Here is a 13,145-nt window from a genome sequence, read left to right as displayed (position 1 = left end):
ATTTTATTTATTTATTTTTAATAGAAGCCGTGAGTGTTTTTAATACATGAAAAAATTGACATTTCATCTCAGGCTACCAGGCTAGTCATTAGAAAGCAAACAAAAGCAGACCCTTAACCTCACACCAAATATTGTCAACCTACATTGTAGCAATGATCCGTGAATAATAATGTAAATTAAATTAACTCAAAAAATTTATGTTATACATTATAAAAAGGGAGGTATACTGACATTATGTCAGGTTCCAAAGTTAATTTCTTAGCTCAGTGATATAGCAATTCAAGAAATCATACCCATTTGTTTCTTGTTGATTTCTAATGTTTAAACTATGTACATCAAAATTTAAGAAAACAGTTCTCTATATCAAGACATCAAAATAAATGCTTTACTTAAAGTCCACATCTGAATTACATAACTCCTACAAAGGTGGAAATTTGTATCTTCAGTTATTACTGGTAGAGCACCGTAAGTCAACTGGCTTAAAAATAAATTTAGTCTTTTATGAAAGAAATAGTCCAAAGGTGGAATGGCTATAAGGCTGGTTGGTTCAGTGGCTCAGTAACATCATTCAGGTACGAGGTTCCTTTTTTTTTTTTCTTCTTTTGAGGATTAGACAATTTATTGAGAACTTGCCCTTCCCACCCTTCCAGTCTCTAGGTCACTTTTTCCTCATGTGGCTCTTGTGTGCTAGCCTGAGGAAGTTGGGTAGGGGCAGGGTCATGGCGTACTGGTCCATGAGGCTCATGAGGTAGCTGTAGCTGTCTTCTTCGTACTGCGTGAACACAGCTGGCAGGTTCAGCTCCTCATATAGTGCTTTCACCTGGGCCACATTCTTGGCCTCCTTTTGCCTCTAATTCTCCACAAGGATCTGGTCGTGCCAGCCAGCTGCCTTTGTTCTCCTGGACGACAGTGCCACTTTGCCTGTCACACTGGGCTCCCCAAAGAGATCAAGGTAATCATCCTGGATCTGAAAGAACTCCCCAATCTCCAGCAGGATCTTCGTGGCATTGGCATGTTCTTTCTCCTCATCGCTGCCTGCCGTATACATGGCAGCAGCTACAGAAAGATAGAACAAGTAGAAAGCTGTCTTGGACTTGACAATAGATTTATACTTCTTTTCAGTGAATCTGCGAAGATCCACATTGCCCCGGGGGGCTGTGATGAGGTCCAGGGTCTCTCCAATCTCAGTCTGATAGGACCTCTGTAGGAAAAGCTCAAGAAGAACAGGATTTCATCGAGCACTGCTCCCAGATTGTCAAGATGCTGACCAAGGATGGCATGGGCCACCCAGAGACAGGAGATGCAATTGCCCGGCTCAAGGAGGTCTTGGAGGACAGTGCTATTGAAGGCAAATACCAGCAGACTGACAGTGCTGATAGCGTTTCAGAAGCTGGTGGAGCCAAGGAAGCAGGATGCTCATAGCCTCTGGCGGGCCCTGACTGTGTGTGTGGAACTGCTCCAAGCTTTCTTCCTGGTGTCAGATGACATCATGGATTCATCCCTTACCTGATGGGGCCAGATCTGCTGGCATCAGAAGCCAGGCATAGGTTTGGATGTCATCAATGATGTTTTGCTTCTGGAAGCATGTATCTACCACCTGCTGAAGCTCTAGTGCTGGGAGCAGCCCTATTACCTGAGCTTAAGTTATAATTCATTTTTGAAAGACATAACCAGGCATCACATCCAGACAAGGGAGATGTTCAACAAAAGATAAGATTAGGGGCGCCTGGGTGGCGCAGTCGTTGGGCGTCTGCCTTTGGCTCAGGGCATGATCCCGGCTTTCCGGGATCGAGCTCCACATCGGACTCCTCCGCTGGGAGCCTGCTTCTTCCTCTCCCACTCCCCCTGCTGTGTTCCCTCTCTCGCTGGCTGTCTCTCTGTGAAATAAATAAAAAAATAAAATCTTTAAAACAAAACAAAACAAAACAAAACAAAAAAAAACCCCCACAAAAGATAAGATTAGATTTCACCTTACATGGTTTCTTGAATCTTTGAGGACCTGTCAAGTACCTCCTTTGTTTATCTGTCTAGAATTGGGTCCTATGACCCCTCTAAACCGATTCTTAGCAATCAGAAAAGGATGATCATTAATGATAGTAACTAATCGGATTTATTCCCTGTCCTGTGATGGGAAATTGATACCCAAATTGCCAGCACACTGTAAGGAGGTAGTGAGTAGGATAGTCACTTAACATCTTCCACAAACCCATACTGTATTCTTAATTCATTTAGTAATAAGAAGGAGTAGAATATAATATTTAAAATCACTATCCTATCAAATAAAAATGGTAAGATAATTCTTAAGTTACATGGTATTTGCGCTCTATACACTTACCCTTATGTAGGCATCTAAATAGAAAAATCAATGAAAAAATTAAATAAAAGTGGGAATATTTTAAGTACACTGTGTAGAGTGCAATGAGTACTATTTCTCGCTACTGGAGACTTCTGGCATTAACAATTTAAAATAATGCAGAATTTTCTATCTATTTTATGCACAGATTTCTGATTCTTTTGCTGACTCAAATACAGTTGAAAATGTTATTTAAAAAGCACTGGCTTCTTTTTATTTTAATTCCAGTGTTAACATACAGTGTGATATTAGTTTTGGGTGTACAATATAGTGATTCACCAATTCCATGTATTGCTCAATGCTCATCATGATAAGTGTACTCTTAATCCCCTTCACCTATTACACCCATCTCCCCTCTGGTAACCATCTGTTTGTTCTCTATAGTTGAGTGTTTTTTGATTTGTCTCTTTTTTCCCCCTTTGTTCATTTGTTTTGCTTCTTAAATTCCTCATATGGGTGAAATCATATGGTATTTGTCTTCTCTGACTGGCTTGTTTCACTTAGCGTTATATCCTCTAGATCTATCCATGTTGTTGCAGGTGACAAGATCTCACTCTTTTTATGGCTGAAGAATATTCCTTTATGTATGTGTGTGTGTGTGTGTGTGTGTGTGTGTGTGTGTGTATATATATACACACACACATACCACATCTTCATTATCCATTCATCAATTAATGGACACCTGGACTGCTTTCATAATTTAGCTCTTGTAAATAATGCTGCAATAAGCATGGGGTACATATATCTTTTTGGATTAGTGTTTTCATTCTTTGTATAAATACCCAGTAGTGTGATTACTGGATTATGTGGTAGTTCTATATTTAGTTTTTTTGAGAAACCTCCATACTGTCTTCCACGGTGGCTGTACCAGTTTGCATTCCCACCAACAGTGCACGAGTGATCCTTTTTCTCCACATCTTTGCCAACACTTGTTCCTTGTGTTTCTTATTTTAACAATTCTAACAGGTGTGAGGTGATATTGTGGTTTTGATTTCCCTGATGATGAGTGACGTTGAGCATCTTTTCATGTGTCTGTTGGCCATTTGTATGTCTTCTTTGGAGAAATGTCTGGTCATGTTTCTGCCCATTGTTAATTGGATTATTTGGCTTTTTGATGGTGTAATTTTTTTGTCTTGTGATGAGAACTTTTAAGATCTAGCAACTTTCAAATATACAGTACAATATAGTCACAATATTGCATTGTTAACTTAGTCAACACTCTGCATTGCATCCCTAGGACTTAATTATCTTATAACTGAAAGTTCATATTTTCTGGAAAGCTTCACCCATTTTGCCCACCCCATTCACCCACTCATCTATTGATGGACACTTAGGTAGTTTTCATCTCTTGGCTATTGTAACGTTGCATGAACATGGGAATGCTGATATCTTTTTGAGATAGTGATTTGTTTAGTTCATATAAATACCCAGAAGTGGAATTGCTGAATCATATGGTAGTTCTATTTTTAATTTTTTGAGAAAACTCCATAGTATTTTCCATAGTGTTTGCACCAATTTACATTCCCACCAACAATGCACAAGGGTTTTCTTTTTTTCACATCCTCACCAACACTTGTTATTTCTTGCTTTTTTGATAATAGCCATTTTAACAGGTGTGAGGTAGTAACTTATTGTCATTTTGATATGCATTTCCTTGATGATTAGTGATGTTGAGCACCTTTTCATGTATCTGTCGTCTGTTTTTTTTAAAAGATTTTATTTTTAAGTAATCTTTGCATCCAATGTGGAGTCAAACCTACAGCCCTAAGATTAAGAGTTGCATGGTGTACTGACTGAGCCAGCCAGGCACCCCTCTTTTGGCTATTTTTATGTCTTTGGGAAAATGTCTATTCAGTACCTCTCTGCTCATTTTAAAAATCAGATTGTTAGGGGTTTTTTGCTACTGAGTTGTATGAATTCTATATTTTGTGTTAAACCCATTGTCAGATATGTGGTTTGCACACATTTTCTCCCATTCCTTGGGTTGTCTTTTAATTTTGTGTCTGTATAGAAGATTTTTAATGCTATTGTAAACAGAATTGCTTTCTTAATTTATCTTTCTGGTAGTTCATTGTTAGTGTATAGAAATCTCACATATTTCTGTATATTGACCTTATGTCCTGCAGTTTACCAAATGCACTTTGTGGAGACATTTAGAGTTTTCTATATATAGTATCATGTCTGCTGCAAATTGTGACAATTCTACTTCCTTTCCATTGTAGATGCCTTTTATGTTTCTTCCTTGCCTTATTGCTGTAGTTAGAATTTCTAATACTATGATGAATAAGAGTGGCAAGATTGCACATCTTTGTCTTGTTGCTGATTTTGGAGAAAAAGTTTTCAGTTTTTCACTGTTCAGTATGATGTTAGCTGTGGGTTTGTCATATATAGCCTTTATTATGTTGAGGTATGTTCTCTTTGTACCCACTTTGTTGAGTTTTTATCATGAATGGATCTTGGGGGCCCCTGGGTGGTACAGTTGGTTAAGCATCATGATTTCAGGGTTGTGAGATTGAGCCCTGGTTTGCGGTCCACACTGAGGGCTGAGTCTGCTTAAGACTCTCTCTCTTCTCCCTCTGCCCTTCCCCATCACTGTGTTCACTTGCTCTTTTTCTCTAAAAATAAAATATTAAAAAATTGATGGATCTTGAATTTTGTCAAATTTTTTTCTGTATATATTGAGAGATTATATGATTTTTATCCTTCATTTTGTTAATGCGTATGAGACTGATTAATTTGTGGATGTTGATCCATCCTTGCATCCCTGAAAGAAATCCCATTTGATCATAGTATATGATCCATTTAATGTATTGTTGAATTTGGTTTGCTCTATTTTGTCAAGGATCTTTGCCATATTCATCAGGGATAGTAACCTATAGTTTTCTTTCCCTGTAGTGTCTAGTTTTGGTATCAGGGTAATGCTGGCCTCATATAATGAGTTTGGAAGTATTCTTTTCTATTTTTTGAAGAGTTTCAGAAGAATTGGTATTCCTTAAATGTTTGGTAGATTCACTCATGAAGCCATCTGGTCCTGGCCTTTTGTTTATTGAATTAGTAATCAAATATCTCTTAATATACTTACTAGTAGTTGGTCTGTTCAGATTTTCTATTTCTTCATGATTCAGTATTGTAGGTTGTGTGTTTCTAGGAAGGTATCCATTTCTTATAGGTTGTCCAATTTGTTGGGATAGAATTATTTATTGCAGTTTCTTATCCTTTGTATTTCTGTGACATCAGCATCCTCTTTCTTTTCTAATTTTATTTCTTTGACTCCTCTCTTTTTCTTGGTTAGTCTAGCTAAAGATTTGTCTATTTGTTTAAAAAAAAAAACCCACTCTTAGTTTCACTGATCTTTTCTATTGTCTTTTTAGTTGCTGATTAACTTTTTTCCATTCTGATGGAAATTGCTATTTTCTTCCTCTTACTAACTTTTGGCTTAGTTCTTATTTTTTTTAAGTTCCTTGAAGTGTGAAGTTAGGTTGTTTGAGCTCTTTCTTTTTTCTTAATATAGGTGTTTTCAATATGAACTTCCCTCTTAGCACTGCTTTTGCTGCATCCTTTAGGTTTTGGTATTTTGTAGTTCCATTTTCATTTGTCTCAAGATATTTTAAATTTTTCTTTTGATTTTTTTCTTTGACCCATTGGTTGTTCAGTAGCATTTTGTTTAATATCTATGTGTTTTTGAATTTTCCAGTTTTCTTCTTGTAATCGATTTCTAGTTTCATATCATTGTGTTTAGAAATGATTCTTGATATTATTTAAGTATTCTTAAATTTATTACAACTTGTTTTGTGGTCTAAGATATGATCTGTCCTGGAGAATATTCCATGTGCTCATGAGAAGAATGTGTATTCTGTTGCTTTTGAATGGGATGTTCTATATATGTCTGTTAAGTCCGTCTGGTCTAATGTGTCATTTAAAGCTTACGTTCTTTATTGGTTTTTCTGTCAGGATGATTTATCCATTGATGAAAGTAGGGTATTGAAGTCTCTTACTATTATTGTACTGCTATTCATCCTTTCAGGTCTGTTAATATTTGCCTTATGTATTTAGATGTTCCTATGTGGGGTGCATAAATATTTATAAATGTTGTATCTTTTTGTTGGATTGATTCCTTTATCATTATATAATGACCTTCTTTGTCTCTTATTGTCTTTATCTTATAGTCTGTTTTGTCTGATATAAGTATGGCTATTCCCAGATTTCTCTCCGGTTTCCATTTGTATAGAGCTTCTTTTTCCATTTCTTCATTTTCAGTCTGTGTGTGTCTTTAAAGCTGAAGTGAGTCTCTAGTAGTCACCATATACTTGGGTCTTGTTTTTTTAATCCATTCATCTAATCTGTGTCTTTTGATTGGAGGATTTAGTCCATTTACATTTGAAGTGATTATTGGTAGGTATGGACTTATTGCCATATTGTTAATTATTTTCTGTTTGTAATTCCCTTCCTTTATTCTTCTCTTGCTCTCTTTGTGATTTGATAATTTTCTTTAGTGGTATAGTTAGATTCCTTTCTCTTCATCTTTCGTGTATCTACTATAAATTTTTTGTTTTGTGGTTATCATGAAGCTTATATAAAACATCTTAGAGTTATAATAGTTTATTTTAAGCTGATAACAGCTTAAGTTCAAATACATTCTAAAACTCTACATTTTATTCTCCCCCACACGTTTTAGGGTTTTGATGTCAAATTTTACATCTTTTTATCTTTTGTATCAATTAACAAGTTACTGTAGTTATAGTTACTTTTACTACTTTTGTCTTTTAACCTTCATACCAGATTTCTGTGATTCGCTCACCTCCATTACAACATTGTATTGCTCTGAGTTTGACTATATTCTTACTGTTTCCAGTGAGATTTACATTTTTATATGTTTTCCTATTACTTTTTTTTTTTTTTTAAGATTTTATTTATTTGTCAGAAAGCACAAGCAGGGAGAGCGGCAGGCAGAGGGAAAAGCAGGCTCCCCACTGAGCAGGGAGCCCAATGCAAGACTCAATCCCAGGACCCTGGGATCATGACCTGAGCCAAAGGCAGATGTTTAACCAACAGAGCCACCCAGGTGTCCCTTCCTATTACTAACTAGTGCCCTTTTGTTTCAGCTTAAAGAAATCCCTTTTACATTCCTTGTAAGGTTGGTCTATTAGACTCTTTTAGATTTTCTTGTCTGGAAAACTCTCTCTCCTTCAGTTCTGAAGGACAACTTTGCTGGGTAAAGTATTGTTGGTTGGCAGGGGTTTTTTTCTTCTTTTTTCAGCATGCTGAATATATCAGATCAGTCTTTTCTGGCCTGCACGGTTTCTGCTGAAAAATCTGCTGGCAGTCTTCTGGGGGTTCCCTTGAACATAACAAGTCATTTTTTCTCTTGCTGCTCTTAAGATTCTTTCCTGTGTTTAACTTTTGACAATTAAAATGTATCATGTCTAGGTGTGGTCTCTTGGGATTCCTCTTATTTTGAAGTCTCATATTCCTGCATCTGGATGTCTGTTTTCTTCTCCATTTAGGAAAGTTTGCAGCCATTATTTCTTCAAAAATGTTTCTGCCCCTTTCTCCCTCTTCTTCTGAGATCCCTATAATAGGAACATTAGTCCACTTGATGTTGTTCCATAAGCCCCTTAATCTATCTTTACTCCTTTTTATTTTTTTTCTTTTTGCTCATTTGAATAAATTCCACTGCCATGTCTTCCAATTTGCTGACCCTTGCTTCCACTTTATCTAGTCTTCTGCTGAACCCCTCTCTTGAATTTTCACTTAAGTTATTCTCAGCTCTGATTTTTGTTTGGCGTTTTCTTATCTTTTTCTATCTTTTTTGAAATTTTCAGTTTGTGCATGCATTGTTCTCCTGACCTCAGTGATCATCTTTATGACTGTTATTTTGAGTTCTTTATCATAAATCACTTATCCCCATTTCATTAAGGTCTTTTTGGAGGGTTTTATCTTATTCTTTCATTTGGAACATATTCCTCTGTTTCCTCATTTCCTTAACTCTCTGTGTCGGTTTCTGTGCATCAGATAAAACAGCCACTTCTCCCAGTCTTCAAAGAGGAGATGAAACTCATTTTGCATAGGAGATGAAACTCATCATTCAACCCTACCCTAGCTCTTGGTTGTCTTTCAAACCTATGTGGTTGCCCAGTCAGCTTTCTTCATTCTTTGTGGCCCCTAGTAGTTGAGGGCATGTTAAGACCTGTCAGTGTCCCAAAGGGAAGGATGTCAGTCATCACCTAGATGATGCTGGTGGGGCAGGTGGGAAGAAAAGGACTATCTCATTGTTACAGCTGCTGACTTATGTATGAGTGGTGTGGGTATGGGATGTCCGATGGAGCTCTGCCCCAACCATGGGTTGTCTTGATGATCTTGCAGCCTTAGCAGGCGATAAGCATCTCCCAGCCCTGTGGACTAGAAACCTGCACCCTGAAGAGTTCATTCTTGCATCAGTGCCCCGAAGGCATTCTGCCAACGCCTGCTCCCCTGTGCAAATCATCTGCAACTTAGAGGGTTTCCACTGAGTGACCACGCCCTCTGCAGGGACCCCACGAATTGCGCATATCCTTGCCATTGGTTGCTGACTGGCTGCACCAAGCTTGCGCTCTGGAGGGTTGCTTCCTTCTTGCCCGGGGATGACAGGCCAGCTCTGGCCTGGGTAAACCAACAAACTTTTCTGCTGTGGGTAGGCTAAGTTCTCCAAGGAGGTCTGAACCCCAGCCTTGGGGAGGGGAACCCTTTCCAAGTTTGTCTTTCCTTGGGTACTCTTCCTCAGAGTAATCAACTTTCTTTATATCCTATAGGCTACTCATTGGAGTTTAATAATTCTTTGTATTAAACTTACCCTGTTCAAACCACTGTGTCAAGGAGTGGCAATACTGATGTTTTAGCAAGAAATAGAGCTGCTTTTCCAATGACAGTATCAGAGAGGAATTTATAGAATGAGATAGGAATAAATGAGCCAGTTTCTTCATTTGCAGCTTTTTTTCTTACATAATTTTGACTTTAGGGTTTTGAAATTTGATATTTTTGTGTCATAAGCTAGACTATCAGATCTGCACCAAGAGAAATTCTACCTGTCCTGTGTAGCCTGAGACTTGGGAAGGGGCAACAGAAATCTGAAAAAGGCCCCCACTGAAAAGGTCAGCTGCGATTTCAGGTTAGTGCAGATATCATAGCAGGACTTCAAATTACTGACATTGTGTGATAGGTTGACTCCTTTTGAGGAAAAGTAGTGCAGTTGAGCCTGAATACGTGCTTAGCTTGTTCAAATTTAAAGCTGATCTAGGAGAAAGTGTGGGAATGATACAAAAATAGTGGGGACAATCTTAAGTCATAATGGTGTAGTTAATGAGTAAACATGACAGGGCTTTGAATTCTGGGATTGTTACTAAATAAATTTGTTAGTCTTTCTGTGATAATAATAAAAAGTGTACAAATGGTATCAGTGGCTCTCAGGACAACCCAGAAAACTTATATAGGTGCAGATTCCCAGCCTCTATGGTGGTGTCTCAGCCATAGGCATTTTTTAAAAGATTTATTTATTTGAGAGAGAGCACATGAGTGGGGGGAGGGGGGGGAGAGAATCCCAAGCAGAACAAGCGCGGAGCCCGGTGCCGGGTTGGATCTCATCATGACTCATGAGATCACTGCCTGAGCTGAAATCAGGAGTTGGACGCTTAACCAACTGACCCACCAGGTGCCTTAGCAGTGGGCATTTTTAACAAGCACTTCTGTGATTCTGATGCACAGTATTTTTAAGAAACTGTGGTTTAGTGTCTGAATGAGCTTCCATAAGAAAAGTGAAATTTTATTTAGAAATAAGAATAAGAAAACTGTCCATGTGTTTGTTTCTGATTTTAAAATGGCCTTTATCATTTTATCCCATGCTTCATCCCTGAGTTAAGGCAACAAGGAATACCTTGTCCCCAGTATGCTATTCCTGTGTGGAACAGCCCCTTCACATTTGTCTGATCATTTTACACTTTGCTGGGAACGGAGAAGTTCTTTCAGGCTGGAGTTCTTCCTTTTTCTTGCCAGTAATGTGATAAGATCCATGCTCCTCTAAAGGAAAAAGAGAAATTCCAACCTAATAGAATAAAGCCAATAATGTGGAAAATTAAAGACAAGTAAATTTGGAACCATATAAGAATAAAAAGCCAACATTTTCCTAGTATCCAGAAAAAAACCCCAACATCTTGGTAAAAGATACTTAAAATATAAGCTTAAGGTAGTGCTCATATTAGCAACAACTGTGATCTTAACTTTTACACTCAGAAGTGATTGTAGATCTGGTATTAACAACGGAATAATAGGAAATCTGGGGTGTACCAGGCTGGTTTCTCCTGATTTCTCTTTTGTATGCCTCAAAGGCCCTCACTCCTCACTTTAACAAGACAGCTTGTGATTCTTAGGGGTTGATCCATGCTTGCTAATCTTCACGTTTGGAAACCATTTGTGCAAAACAAAACCTAAAATGTTCCCCTGGAGCAGAGGAAAAAATGTTTGGTTTCGACAGTGTCTCTTGGAAAACCTCAGACACTTTCACTGTGGAACCTTCCTGCATTCTTCGGGGTTAAGCAGCCACCACAAGAAACAAAACAGCAGGAGAAAGCCCTGAGTCAACCAGCATGAAGCAACATGCCCAGAACTTCTCAAGTGGTCCAGGAAGTTGGAGGCCTCTCAATTTTGTTGCAGGACCTTGTCCTTTGTTAGTATTTCACAGGTTTCTTGAGTATCAGCATTTGGACTATTGCAAGGCCATCTCACACCCACCACTTCTGATGGGACCTGGCATTTCAGTAGTGATTGCATCCACAGGGACAATTATTGACTGTGAACAAACATCTTTGAAGTCTTGACCAACAGCATGCTCAGGGTTGATTTGCTTATGATCTTGGCTGAAGATATTGGGAGGAAAAGGGATGGCTCTGACTGTAGATGATTACTTTTTGTTTTTATTTTATTTTATTTATTTTTTTTAAACAGGTTAATTTTTTTTTTTTTTTAAAGATTTTATTTATTTATGTGACAGAGAGACAGCCAGCGAGAGAGGGAACACAGCAGGGGGAGTGGGAGAGGAAGAAGCAGGCTCATAGCGGAGGAGCCTGATGTGGGACTCGATCCCGGTACACCAGGATCACGCCCTGAGCCGAAGGCAGACGCTTTAACGACTGCGCTACCCAGGCGCCCCATACTTTTTGTTTTTAAAGATTTTATTTATTTGAGACAGCACAAGCAGGAGAAGCAGCAGAGAGAGAGAGGGAGAAGCAACTCCCCACTGAGCATGGAGCCCAGTGTGGGACTTGATCCCAGGACCCTTGGATCGTGACCTGAGCCGAAGGCAGACAGTTAACTGAGCCACCCAGGCGCCCCTAGATGTTTTTAATAGTGGAAAGAGAATGCAAAATAGGATAAGGAATAGAGAACACACTTACTGTTGAGCTAAAGGCATTTAAAAATTAATAATGAAAATTAAGTTAGTGGTTTTCTTCTCATCAAGCAAAGGTCAAGTTCTGCTACAGTATCACATCCCTTAAGAATTATTTTTCCAGAGTTACACTTGATACCTCCCTAATTTCACTTAACGACAGAACAACAACATTTCAGTGTAGCAAAGGAAGGGATGATGTCCTAGGCATGTCCTGTGCTTTCAGGTGCTTGTGTCATGGCAAGCAGCAGCATCTACTATTCTGAGGGCCACTTACTTTGACATGTATAAATAAGAAAAGTGATTGGAAAAAACTTGCAGGGTGTACCCAGCCAAATCCTTCAGAAGAATCATTTTGGAGAGTGTTGGAAATGTGCATGGCCCCAGAATCCCCCTGAGGAATTTCACTGGGAGCAGCTGAAGACATTTACTGGCTGGCTCCCACCTGATGCAAGAAATCAGTATCAGTGAGACACAGTTAATTACCACGTGGAGGTGATCTAGGGCTCCCGTGTTGGTCTAACCCTGAGGAAATGTCAGATGCGTTGTTTTTTCTCTACCTTAAAATGACCATGTGGTGTGGCTGCTGGATGCAGCCACTGGTTCCACTGAGTCCCTGGGAAATGACACCTCTGGATGTAAGAGAGAAGCTTTTGACAACATTCCTGGGAAACAGGTGCTGTCTTACTGTACCAATGGGAGTCAGTGTCTAACCTCCAAAAAGGAAAGCAGCAGCTTTTGTTGATTGCTCACAAGAAACGTCTGGGTGGCCTGTTGGTTCTAAGCTCATCGAAAGACATCTGTATTGGGGACCAAAACTGTAGTTTTGAAGTTCTTAACCTGAAGATACAGTTCATTAAGTAATTAAAATGTACTAGGGGAGAAAAGGACATTTGGTGTCTCATACAAATTTTACACTTTAATTCTCTGTAGTACTTGCAGTCCAAATTAGCAGAGGTAGCCACCAGCCATAGGTCAAGCACGTGTAAAAACAACAAAAAACTAAACTAAAGCCTAGGATCCGCCATCTGCTGTAAGTATTAGGTTGTTGCCATTTCTGGCAGCCATCAGCATAGCCTGGCCACTGGCCCTAGTCTTCTTCCACCTCCCAGTCTCTTTAAATAGGCTTAAAACTTGGGCTCTAGAATACCCTCCAAAAAGTCATTATTGTGAGGCAAAATCATAATCTTCAGATGCACCGTGCGAACTTCGGATTGATAGTGCAAAATCAGTCCAGATATTAAGAAGGTTGTTTTTAATGGTGGTTGATAGGCTTAACAATTTAGGAAAACTTTTTTAAAAGCATCATTAAAACATAAAATCTTAAAAAAAAAGGGGGGGGGGTTGCCTGGGTGGCTCCGTCAGGTAGGTGACTGC

General features: G+C 38.8%; 1 pseudogene; it reads right to left on the bottom strand.

Moving 5' to 3' along the window:
- Positions 1 to 658: 658 nt before the first annotated feature.
- LOC113263082 (farnesyl pyrophosphate synthase-like) lies at positions 659 to 1,219 on the bottom strand (annotated as a pseudogene).
- Between the last annotated feature and the right edge of the window lie 11,926 nt (positions 1,220 to 13,145).

Source organism: Ursus arctos, unplaced genomic scaffold (assembly GCF_023065955.2).
Source record: "Ursus arctos isolate Adak ecotype North America unplaced genomic scaffold, UrsArc2.0 scaffold_9, whole genome shotgun sequence".
NCBI lineage: Eukaryota > Metazoa > Chordata > Mammalia > Carnivora > Ursidae > Ursus > Ursus arctos.
The sequence above is the reverse complement of the archived record's forward strand: the minus strand, read 5'-3'. Positions and strand labels throughout refer to the sequence as shown.